The following is a 13,800-nucleotide window of genomic DNA, read 5'->3' on the forward strand; positions in this document are numbered from 1 at the left end:
ATCGTTTCCGTTATCCCATCTGTAATTAACTCAAGCAAGCTGCATGCAGCCAAGGCTGAAGTTACATTCCTTCTGCAGCGTCTGCAGATTCACGCAGTCTGTGTGTGGTCTGCGTATACATATCGTCTGCGTGATTCTTTTAAATTTCCTCGTTCATATCACTATATCAAGTTCTTTATTATTGTATTTCACGATTACTCCATTGCACTATATTTTATCCTATGAATCTTCTGGTAATTAGATTTTTTCTTTCCCTTACTGCGAAGGCAACGGGAGGAAATGTTTTCGTCTGCCGGTTGTACTCGTTGTTTTCCTTTCTTGCACCGCTCTTCCTACTCTATCTCGTGATTGAAATGAGAAGCAATCATTTTGAGAATTTTGTTTTGTTCTTTATTTTCGTGAATTTATGCATTTACAAACAATGTAAACGCTTTGTGGCTGCCGAAATAGCAACACGAGCGCTGGAACAGATCGCAGAAGCAGACGACAGCGAACAGGTTATAGCTACCTCCACTCTGCTCGTACGTTCTATCCTAGCAAAAGGGGTGAACAAGACCAGGCGTGCTGGAGCAGGAAGATCTGTGCAGATCTGGAGTTCAGTAGGTCGTGGTCGGCCGTCACTGCGGTGGTCAGCCGTCACTGCGGTGGTCAGCGAGCTAGGCCTAGCGTCTAGTTCGGCCAAATCCCGATGGGGGCGAAATGCAAGAACGTGCGCTGGATGCACATTAAAGAACCTCACGTAGTCAAAATGAATATGGTGCCCCCACTACCTTGTGCTTCATAATGAAATCGTGGTTTTAGCACTTCCCACTCCCACGTACCCCATTATATATATATATATATATATATATATATATATATATATATATATATATATATATATATATATATATATGCGCCATCCGCGCGCACCCAGTATAGGAGTCCGAAATAAAAAATGCACCCAGATCTAAAGCGCACCCAATTTTTTTTTATGATGAAAAGGGCAGGGTGTCGGAATGATATGTTTTTCGTCCTGCTTTTAGTTTCGTTCCACTGAAAAAAAGTGCCTTTCCCGTTCTGCGCCGGAACGAAAAGTCATCCGTAACGGTTTTGGTTCGCATGAAAAAATTTTCGAAGCAAAGTAACGATAAAAACATAGTATTAAGTTTTCTCAATAAGTGAATTCTGAGAACATCAGTGCCTTGAGTCTACTCGCCGTAATTCGAGACCACTGTTCCGATAAAACAAACACAAACGAAGGATAATACTTCAGTAACAAAGCCATGTACGCGTAGAAAACGAAACGATAAGCTCTTAGCGTGCAAGCCCTGGGTTTTGCTACGATGCCGATCTGCTAGTGCACCGAGCGGCAGGCTTAGCGCTCGACCTGTCACATGCCTGCCTGGAGATACGCGCTTATGCGCACCCCTGAGACACGTGCTAATTCTGACGTTGCCTGACGTCGGTTGTTTCGGATTGCTGAATTTCCCCTTGAACCGAAAACCGATTAAAAATATTTCAGTTTCACTCCGAAATAAAATAATAAATAACGTTTCGGTTACGTTTTCGTTCCGGTAAAAAATATCGTTTTGTTTCGTTTTTGTTCTGTTCCGACACACTGGAAAAGGGTATTTTAAAAAAATTCGCTCGAAGTGCGAAGCAATGAAAGCGACAGCAAGGAGGAGGAGGAGGAAAAAGAAGAAAGGAAAGGCAGGGAGGTCAACCAGACGCACGTCCGGTTTGCTACCCTACACGGGGGAAGGGGATCAAAGGGATGAAAAGAAAGGAGAGAGAGGGAAGAAAGTAAGGTTTAACGCATTGCTAGGGTGGCTCTAGCATTGCATTGAGAGGACCAAGGAAACGTTTTCCCAAATGTTCAAACAGCGCCTGATTCAAATTACAAGCCGAGACTATCATGTCTATACAGCTCGTGCGTACATTAAACTTCGCGCTGTTTTCCGGCGCAATTTACTTTTGAAAATTTCACTACAATACGACACTTGGGCCTGGCATACACTCCACTTTTGCAAACTATAGTATGTGTGCATGCGCACCTGTCTTTGCTGTGTGGACATTGTGCTCTATCTGTCGCACAACGTTTTCTGGGAATGGAACATTCATTATAGCAAGCACTGCAAATGTTCCTAATATATGTGTGTGATATGTGCACAGCATGCGCGTCCCTCGCGCACAAGCAAGGGATTTCCGCCGACACGTACAGTGCGGTCAAACGATCTTGCGTTCGGCATATCATACATATGTCCCGGCAGTGGATATCCACAGGATATCTATACTGTACGTCATTGCAGTCATTGGGATGTAATCGACCCAAATGGGAAATGTAGTATGCCCCCGATGGTTATGCGGAGCCAGGCATCTTTGCTGCGCAGGATTTGGTTGGACGTTGCTTTCACCTGCTGCTAACAACACCTCATCGGCCTGCCGAACAGCCCTGACTGCGAACGCTGCGGGACGCCTATAACGCGGGAACACATTATGTGATTGTCCAGCACATATGCCTGAGAGATCGACGGGCGCTGGACAGCTTCCTATAGCCAGCGTTGACATGCGGTCTGATACTGCAACCATATGCTGCAACTGCAAAGCAGACAACGAAAGCGTTCCTGCATGTATGCCACGTGGCTAGACGAGTGGCTTAACTTTGTAGGGCCGCTGCCTAATATGTAGGTAAGCGTCTACTTCTCATCATTAATAGCTATACTTTCACTCCAATTTCCTCTTCCCCAATGCGGAGTAGCCAAGTAGCAGGCTATAGAGCGCACCAGCTCAGATGGACCTCTGTGTCGATCCCCCGTAAAAGAGAGAGAGAGAAAAAAAACCTTAGCGTGTAAAATAATATTTTTGGAACAAACACTCGCAACTGCAGTCTTAAAGCAGCACGTCATGGTTGCCATATCCTACTCTTAAGAAAAGCTTGCACCATTTGGGGCCATATCTTGTCCCCAAAGATTAATCATCTTGCATGCCTTCCCTTAAACGCCCGCGTACCCACCAAGCCGACGAAGGGCATACGCGTTATCGTGACAGCATTCTTGACAGGAAAGTATACCGAGCGCTGCGTTTTCCAGAAAGGCAAGCAAGATAGTTAAAGGGTGCTCCCTTCCTTCAACAAACGAAACATTTTCTGGAAGCTTGTGACTTCTGAGACTCTCTTTGTCCGTGCTTTTTCTGCGTCGAGAGCGCTGCCTGTTTTCGCAGGTTATCTTCCATCGTGAAGTGGTTCTCGAGGAGGGGAAGGCTGCAGCATGGCGCTTTATTCTGCAGCTCTTCCAGGAGCACGTCTGAGCGCCGCGACTTTAGCATGGCTCGCGTTCACTCCTTTTTTCCTTGTCCACTTTAGGATGCCTCGTATTTTCTCCTTTTTTCCTTGTCCCTATCGAAGCTCATGAAAAGTAAGAAAATAAGAAAGGTCGGTGTAAGCCTCCTAGACAACACGAAATATCCTGTGGATGTCCCGGACAGATCCGAACGTCCTAGCTTTTTATGAGCGTACTCAGGACGTCCACAGCACCATGCCCATGAAGAATTTTAAACACTTCTACTGCTGGACTTGTGGCGAACCTATAACTTGACATACAGGGTGTTTTATTTTAGCTGCACCAAATTGTTTAAAAGTGCCTGTGGCAGATAGCACAATTATAATCCTTGATCTAAACTACTCGATGTGGCGGCTATTACTTCCACGAGAAATCAGAACGCATAATTGAATAATTAACATGATTACGCTAATTAACTTTTTAATTAATTATTTTACGACACATCTTTCAATCTACGAATTATCGCCGCTGAGTTCGCAAGGCGTATCCACTTGGAACAAATTCTCAGGACTGAACCAGTTTCTAGATATTAATTGTCAAAGTGTCCGAAGAAATTCATGGGCGTTCCAGTTAAGTTTTTGAGGAAAACGCTGTTTTATGCATTGAAGCACAAAAGTAACTGGAACACAAATGGATTTCGTCGGACACTTTAAAAATTTATATATATATATATATATATATATATATATATATATATATATATATATATATATATATTGTCACCGCAATAACAGGACAAGCAACAGCCGGCAACACAGCAGAACAGCTCCGATCGAGCAGCACGTCTTCTTCGTTCGTTGTCTTCGTCCCGCGCAAAATAAAGCGCAAGCGAACGGGAACCGCACAACACACGAAAATGCACTTAATTGACGTGTCATATTACCCCGCCCCCCCTTCAAAAGCATCGGCTCGATGCTTTCGAAGTAGGGACGGTAGGCGATCAGCGTGCGTAGTATATGGCTTCATCCTAGCCACGTGAACGATGTCCGGTTGTAGTGTACGGCGGGAGCTTCGCGTGGTGCTCTCTGGAACAACCTTGTAGTTGACGTCATTGAGGCGTTGAAGAACTCGGCAAGGCCCGAAATAACGACGGAGAAGTTTCTCCGACCTCCCGCGTTGGCGAACGGGACTCCAGATCCATACTTTGTCTCCGGGGTGGTAGGTAATTTCATAGGCGGAAAGTTTTCATTTTCCCGGGAGGGGGGGGGGGGGGGGGGGGGCGACCAGCTTGCCTAAGCGGTCATATATATATAGTTCAATAACCTGAGTCCCCTCGTACCACAAAGAGACTCGCGTCTCTCGGATGAGCCATGCGAAAAGCCGATTACGTTATTCACGTTAGGGAGATATGTGTGTTTTGTGCCTATAAGTCGCACTACTACACATAAATGAAAACAGCCATGTAACGATTTGTGAAAGTTTTAATATACAAAGACACAGTCAAGAAATATTTTCCGGACTAAAGGTCAGTTGAGAAGATAAGACATAACATATATAAAACATACGCAATATATAACAATTTCTGTACACAACTTATGACTACAATTATTAGCATAAAACAACGTGACTCCATGACGCAATACTTTATTTAGTTGTCAAAACATGACTTATGCCACTGGTTTCATTTATTTCCCGGCGGCGGAATAAATGATTATAGAGTAATAAATTATCAGGCGCAGAAATACACAGTCGTATTAACAAATAAATAAATAAGACACAACGATATCTCAACAGTGGGAAAGGGCACGAGAGGAAGTAGTAAGAGCGTGGATTGCGTTTTTGAGCAGCTAATGCAGCATATGACAAATAAATATTAATAAGGAAAAAGCACAGCATAGACTGGCAAGCTTTAGAAATAGCGCAACGAAGCGTCTTTGCGTACCCAAAAGGCCTCACCCTACTTGCCCTGTCATGCACCCCGTTTTCGTTCCTGGAAATAGCTTTTTGCTTTGTTTTCTTAGCCAAATGGTTAGCTTTAACTTGTGAGTTGGCAACTTTCTCTTTCCTATTAAAGACATCATTTCGTTGTCTGATGGGATGGTTTCACCTTGAGGGAAAATGTGTTCATTCGGGCACTTGTTCTAGCAATGAAGTCGTCGGCAATTTTATTTAAATTGATTTTGCGGGAGAGTTCTTTGTGAGTGTGCAAAATGGCCAGATGGTTCAAACGGGCTTGTCCAGTCGTCGAACGCAGGTACGTTTTCAGTCGCCGAAGACAAGAAAAGGACCTCTCGGATGTGCTTGACGAGACCGGTATGGTCAACGCAATTTTTGTTAGCTTGGTCATTTCCGGCAAAAGGTTTCGCAGGTGTTCGCCCTTGCCCCCCGTAAACATGTGCACGACGTCCCCAAATGTGTGCTATGATGCCGACCTTTGCTGGCTTAAAATGTCAATCAGCATATCTCTGCAAAATCAGCCGTCCTCGTTCAAGGTCGTTACCGTAGAACTTTGTTATGTATGCTTCGTCTTGCTTTCCTGTGGCAAACTGCTCAATGTGTGACATATGCTGCCACGTCTCAGGTGGATATCTGTCGCTTAACGAGGACAGTACAGTGTCAAGTATTTCGTAGTACCTCTGGCGGTACATGTCCTCCGCTGATGTGAACACGTGAGCTGAGGAACCTTCTTGATAGCGGTGTGGAGTTTTCTTTCGCCTAGCAGCTGGAACACACGGGTCAACTCCTACTTTTCCTGCCTCTACCAACACCTCCTCCCAAACCAAGGGAAAACTTTGCCTCAGTTCAGCGACGCTTGCAGTGACGGATTTCACCATTTTCTCCGCTTGGTCAAACCTGAGCGTTCTTTTTTGTAAGGCGGTATTCAGTGCTCCCATTCGTGAAAACACTTTTGTCAGATTAAGCGTCAACATGAAAAACGATTCAAACTTGAACAACATCCTTAAAAATCCACTGGCTTTCGCACCGGCCTCAGTTCGCTCTTCGGATGCTGTTTCAGAGAAAAACGTTATGAGACTGCTATAATTTGAAAGAACTGATCGCAGTGATGAAGCCTTTAGCGTCCACCTCGTCGGGCAGAATTTTCGCAAGTTCACATCCTCTTCTACCTGAATCTCTTGAAAAGAAGCAACGCGCTTTGGAGAGCAGGTCACGAAGTTTATCAGTTCAGTGACGGCGTAAAGGAAATTACGGCACATGTCTACTTTCTGGCCGACATCATGCAAAACCAAATTCAGGATGTGCGCTAGGCAGTGTACATATAGCGCGCGAGGTTCCTGTTCTTGCATGAGAGCTTGTACTCCTCGGTGCTTTCCTCTCATGTTTGCCGCACCATCATAGCACTGCCCGCGGCACTTTTCAATTGGCAGATTAAATCTACAAAGAATGTCTTTCAATATAGCAAAGAGGCTCGTCGCTGTGGTGTCCGTCGTGTTGAAAAACCCACAGAACAGCTCTTCTACTTCCAGGCTTTCTGTGACCACCCGAAAACAAACTGAAAGTTGTTATTTGACAGAAATGTCTGCTCAGTCTCGTCCATAATGACAGCGTAGTGCTCTACCGCACGAACTTCGTCTGTGAGTGAACGAAGGATGCCATGTGCCATGAGTTCCACCATCTCGTTTAAAATCTGGTGAGAAATCCATTTGTATTTTGTTCTTAAAAGCCACGATCGCAATGAAGGAATATCATTAGCCCAGAGTTCCAGCAGCTGCCTCAAATTACTCTCTGTGTCTTCGTGGCCACGTATTGCTAAGCCTTGGGTCGACAGGTACCGTAGTGACGACAGTGTTGCTAGGAGAGCCTGTCAGACGTCGTCCATTTCTTTCGCCTTTTCCTTGGCGCAAGCATATGCCTCATTCGCGCTGCCTTTTGCAGCTACGACGGCATTACATGCTTCCTTATGAAAATTAGACCTACCATGGGATTTAAATCTGTCAATTGCCTTTTTTCAGTTTGAGAAACCATTTTTCACAAATGCCAGGTAAGAATCCTTGTCTTGAGAAGTGTTAGGGAGCGGCAGTTTCATCTCTGATGCTGTGCAACAGGTCTCGCAAAATGCCTTGTCACTGTGGACATTGTAAAATAACCACTTGTAGGTACTTTTCAACGTAGGCTGGAAGCGCCGCCTAAGCTTGTTTTTCTGTAGATGGTGCATCAGAAACCTCGCCGATGGATCGAATTTTGGAAGGACCGGCTTCTGCAGTGCACACAGAGCTTGGTGTGCTATTGTCATCAGCGCGCGGTGGAGCTTCAGCGACTGAACTGGAAATGCTGGATGAGGGATGGCTCTCCTCGCAGTCTTCACCGGGGGCTTTCCGTTTCCTGATCAGATATCTTTCCATTGCTTTTGAACAGTCTGCAAGGGAAATGAATAACATTCTGAATAGACGCTCGCATAAACATACAAAGTTTGGTATAATATTCATATTCAGAGTTGGTCAAGTGCGTAGGAACCCTGCTCAATTTTTAAAAAGACAAAAGAATCTTGACCATTTCTGGAAGCATGAAGAATTATCCCGCGGTAAAAAACCCCAGTTTTCACACACACACACACACACACACACACACACACACACACACACACACACACACACACACACACACACACACACACACACACACACACACACACACACACACACACACACACACACACACACACACACACACACACACACACACACACACACACACACACACACACACACACACACACACACACACACCACACACACACGCACGCACGCACGCACGCACGCACGCACGCACGCACGCACGCACGCACACACGCGCACACACACACACACACACACACACACACACACACACACACACACACACACACACACACACACACACACACACACACACACACAAGGATTTGCCAAGCCTGAATGACGGCGCCGCCTGTGGCAATGAGCTGTAAAAATTTTCGGCTACCCATAATATCATTTAGTGCGCGCTGCAATAAAGGTATGCGTCTTCTTGAAATTAGAAATACATTTCTTCAGAATATGGGCCGACCAGCATGCGAATAATTTTATACCCTCACGTGGCAACGAATATGGGACGATCAACCTACGTTTGTCTACAAGCTATACGCGAATACACATGCCATACGTACTGTCACGATGAAAAGAAATGCGAACAGCGGAGCGCGTGGCCGAAGCATAACAAGCCTGAAGGTATAGGGCGCGCCGTCCAGTTATCACCATTGACAGGCGCGCACGTCCGGTTTGATCGTGCTGTGCGATGATGCACCCCCTATACTGCGATATTTTTGTTTGCGCTGTCCAATTTGCGATGTCATCATTACTGCGCCGTCAACTTTTCTATTTTTGAAATAAAAGAGAAGCAGAACACAAACAAAAATATCACAGTATAATCATCGGTCGCGAATAACCAGACACTTGTGATCTCTGCAGCTACATTATTATTGCCATCAAACAAAAATATAAAGCAGATAAGACGTTTCACGTAAAAAGAAGATGCAGGCGCTATACATTTGTGAACTACATCCACACGTCATGTTATTTTAATTCTTTGAGCGCACTGCCGCACGACGGTGGCATAAGATAGCACGCTCTATCTCCTGTTCCTAGTCCCTCAAAGTGCCACCGGGCCATGATTGCCTCGTATGATCTCTCACAGGCGTGCAGACGGTGCAGTTACTTTGTTTACAGGAGCCGTGACACCGCGGTACATTAAACCGCAGTCGGCGCGTTTCTTTTGCCGAGAGCCGCGAAAATAAATTGTTTCGATGAGCGATGCGCCAAGCGAATATGCAGCTTGCTTTTTCTTACGCCTGAGTGTCTACCGTCTTTCGTTGCTGGCGCTCGCATGCGCGTTTTAACTTTCGTCATGGCAATTGTCTGCTGGCTTCACTGCGAAGGAGCTCGGGCTCATAATTTGACACAGGAATGACTTTTCGGGCGCGGGAGCGGCATGAGGACGCTGAACAAAGTGTCACACGTTAAAGAACTACCACAAAGGTGCAGATCACGGCTGTTGTGAAAATAGAAATAAGTTGTGTGGCTGTTAGCATGTTTGTGAATACGTTGTGCAGCATGACCATACATTTTGGAATACATTATTCAAACTACATACAAAGCCATTTTGTCAATCTATTGCCACTTGAGCAAACTGTTGCTATTTTTAAAGGCTATTCTCTCAATTTCTTAAACTGGAATAATAGATCTGCCACTGGGAACCAATTTTGCGAGAACGAATAATCCTCAAAGGCCGATTCTCTACGCGATCAAGCATTCCGCGCCTACACGATCCTTACATAAACACAGTAGTTGTCTTACACAGTAATTGCGCCTTACACAATCAAAACCACGCACGTTCACTTTTCACTTGTTCCTGAAGGTTCCCTCACTGCCTCCTCGGCTCGTATTAGCGCCTGATAAGTTTTGCCAACTGAATACCTCGTACATGCCTTATTGTAGGAGCACTCTCTCTGTAAGACTGCCGTCCTGGTACAGAACGGCTCAGAACTATGCGATAGCTCCCACTTTTCCCTTTTATTAAAACTTACCGCCACGCAATGTTCATAAAGACGCACCCCTCCATTAGAACGAGATCGAATAATTTTGCGAATCAGTCAGCGCCGACCACTTTTGGTCACTCTGGGTGGCTTAAGCGCGGGCACTTGCGCTCCTGCTGACGTGGTAGCCGACTTTGACGCCGCCAGATGCGCAAGGCTGCCATAAAGAACCACGTACGATCGCGCGCGTATAGTATTATAGTTAACGCAAGTCAAAGTATCATGACGATGCACTTCACATCGCTTTCGTGCTGACGACGCTTACTGCGACAGAGAACCTCTACTAAAGACGTCGAGTATTCGAAGGGGTATGCGTTAATAATGGAAGACTTCACTCACCTGTTCGGACCGATCAGGTCGCAGACGTGCAGTTGTCAACTTGTCTGCATGGGCAGGCACTCGCTTAATTTCACAAGTGAGACGAGTGAGGCGCATCCAAAGGGCCTGGACACGATGATACTGCCTCGTTGAAAAACCAGCGAGCTTTTTGAAGTCCTCCACATTTCCAAAGTTGTGCGCATGAAAACCACAACGGACACAATGGCGCTTCGCTTGGTTCTCCTATCTCGGATTCTCCACCTGCTCAAACGCGAAGGTGCCTCCTGCTAATGCTCACAAGACATCACTATAGACGGCGCAGTGGCAGCGCGCTAAGCTTAGGGTTCTTGCAAGGCTCAGAGGAGAAGGCAGCGGCGCATGCGCAGAGTACAAGTCTTGAACGCGCGGTCACTTTATCGATAAAGCGTGCGCTTTGAAAAAAAAAAAGGGAGGGGGGAGAGAAGCGCGGCGTGTATCTGCTAGTTTGTAGTGACTGCGGCTGTCCGTGCGCCTGGGGAGTACTACCCACGAAACACACAAGCAGCTATTTGATGTCTAAAAGATGTCTTAAACGGATAATTCGAAAGTCTAATAGCTATCCTGGTCAAGACATTTTCTAGCCGTGGACGTCTACAGGTACTTCAGTAAGCCGTGCTACTGTTACGCTAAAAGTTGGCTAATAAACATCTCGACAAGAACAACTTTAAGAATGGTATTAGACGTTCCCAGAATTCTGTAATAATGGCTTCGGAAGCATTATGCAGGCCTTTATAAAACATCTTGACAAGAAGAAGTTAAGAACTTTATTAGACGTTCCCAGAATTCTGTTATATATTATAGCAGAATTCTGGGGACGTCTAGCAAAATTCTTAAGTAAGCTATAAAAGCGTGCATATTGTTGTAAGTCATGAAGCATAATGGCTTCAGAAACAATATGCAGGTTTTTATAGCTATCTTTAAAGCAGCATTTATAGGTTGCCATCCTACAGTGACGTGGTAAGCAAAATTAATGGCCACTTCAGCATACCATGCATCCGTATGCTAGCTTCATAGTATATATGTTACTATATAGAACTGAAAAATAAATTGAAGCATTACATTATATTATTTATAATAACTTGCATTAAATGTTTTAACATATATCAAATGTACATAACACGCAGAAAAAATACAACCTGACCTTGTGAGAAAGCGGCTTTATTGACTAATAAATTAAAGGACATGCAGAATGATTTTACAAAATTTTTAAATACAGTAGAAAAGGTGACCACATAAAATAAGACGCAGCTGCAGTAACCAGATCAATCCAGGTCCCTTCCCTCTTGCATACCACCGGCTGCCCACAGAAGTTTGCTCTGTAATACAACAGTGAAGAAAAAGTGAACAAAAAGCATGTAAACTATATATCAACACCACAGTTGTCAGTAAACAGCAAGCATTTTCAACAGCAATACAATTATAGTTAAGCTCTGGCTTACCATGCTAACAGAAATGGCAGCCAGGCAGCCACATGGTGCCAAGTAAGAAATAATACACAAAAGAGGTGCATAGAAATCAAAAAAAGTCACTTGACAGAACAGTCAAGCCTTGCAGGCGTGCATGAAACTGTGCGAAACAAACACCGTTTGGCCCCTGTTCATCTGTTTGCAGAACATATGCCCTACAGCAAGATCAACAAATTTGTAGCAGCATACACATGGTCAAATGCCAAAAGTATGGAAACAATGCAGAGATTGTGCACGCACATAAACAAAGCGACCGAATAAACATACATTCACGCTCTGGCTTGCAACCATGCGACTTACCTTGACTAGACAAAAACGATGGAAGCCGCAGTCCTGGTGGTTCCGTGAGAGTAAAATAACTACATAGAAAATAAAAAGAGACAGTCAACAAAACAGTCAATCCTAGCATGCTTCTATATTGCTACGGCATGAGCCGGGCAAGGAGAAGAGGAGGAAGACGTTAGCTGGCGCAGCCTCTGGACGCCATCTTTACTTCAGCAGGAAGAAGAACGCTCTCGCGGAGATTGGTCGCGGCGACTTTAAGCTCATCCAACTTAAGCTGCTCATCCAACTTGCTGCCGAAGCGTCCTCACGGTCCAAAACGCGACTCACGGTCCACGCTGCCTCCTTGGCTTCTTCTCTCCTTGGCTTGCCCCCTGGGCCGGGTTGGTCAAGTACCGGGTAGTTTTCATTAATTTTGTTGATATCTGTGTTTATTTCTTTTCTTTTCAGTTAGGTTGAAGCAGTCCATTTTCTTCATTGTGATACGTTTGCGACTGCACTGATGTCCAGGAATTCTCCTGGACAGGGGAGTTCCCCTTGGTCAGCATCTCTACAGAATGATGATCTACCTTTAGACCTCTTTCTCCGCAGCGGCGTGAGCAGCATTCCCGTCGCGTTGGTGCCCTTGGGTGGGGCCTCTATCAGATTAAACAACCCTAAAGCTACCCAAGAACAACTACATGCTGTGACTCCCAACTACCAGAGCATCACTGATGTCCGGCAGTTCGGTCGAGGAGGGATAGTATGCAGGTCACCAGACCAGGCATGTGTAGCGGACCTGCTTAAGTGTTCCTCATTTGCTTCCGTCCCGGTGAGTGCGTATATTCCACCACATCTTGCATGCACAAAGGGCATCGTACGTGGAGTCGACTCGCAACTAAGTCCATCCGAGACCTTGGAGAAGCTCTCTATGGCAGGCGTGGTAGCTGTTTACCGCTGCAATCGCGTTGTGGACATTAAGAGAGTCCCCACTGAGTCAGTGATTGCGACTTTTGCAGGCACTTCTTGCCCATCGGAAATTAAAGCGTGGCCTTTAGTCTTCAGAGTCGATGCGCTGGCGTCACGTCCTCTACAATGCCGGAATTGCTGGCGATATGGCCATAGTGCTGGCGGATGTAAATCTGGTCTACGATGCTGCACATGTGGTGAGGGTCACTCTAACAGTGATTGTACATCCCAAGATGAGAAGTGTTGCCTTTGTGATGGATCTCACCCTGCTGACTATTCAGACTGTCCAGCTCGAGTAGAAGAAACGCAGGTGTTGGAAATAATTGATAAAAGGAGGTGTTCTAGGAGAGAAGCTATTGCCACTATTAAAGAGAGGACTCAGGGGTATGCTGGTGTTACTGCTCGTCATCCTTCTTTCAGAGGTGCGACTCTTACGCAGGCAATTAACGCCGCAGTTGAAAAAGCAATGGCCAACGCAATGGAGCGATTAGTAGTCAGCATCTCTGAATGCATATCTCAGGTAGTCAATACCCAGATCGCTAATATTCTGCAGTTAACAACAGCAATGACTCCTGACACCTCTAAACTTCCACCTATTAGAGGAACGAGAGATATTAATAACGTTGGCGCTTTTCCCTCTGAAAACAGCTATGAAAACTCTGCATCTTGCTCGAAACCTGACCAACATACTCTTGACTTGCACGTCTCCACAGACGTTGACCTGGATGCACGGGCTCAAAAACGCAGCCGGTCCCCGTTGAACCGAGCTTCTTCTATGTCCCCTCAGAACAAGTCCAAAAAGTCTCCGCCCAGTACAGTTCTCAAGGAGAACATTTTGGAGAAGGTTGTTGCTTCTGCAATACTATCTTCAAAATAGGATCCTTGAGAGTATACAGTGGAACTGTCCGATTCGATATTT

The sequence above is a fragment of the Dermacentor silvarum genome, chromosome 1, assembly GCF_013339745.2.
Source record: "Dermacentor silvarum isolate Dsil-2018 chromosome 1, BIME_Dsil_1.4, whole genome shotgun sequence".
Classification (NCBI taxonomy): Eukaryota; Metazoa; Arthropoda; class Arachnida; order Ixodida; family Ixodidae; genus Dermacentor; species Dermacentor silvarum.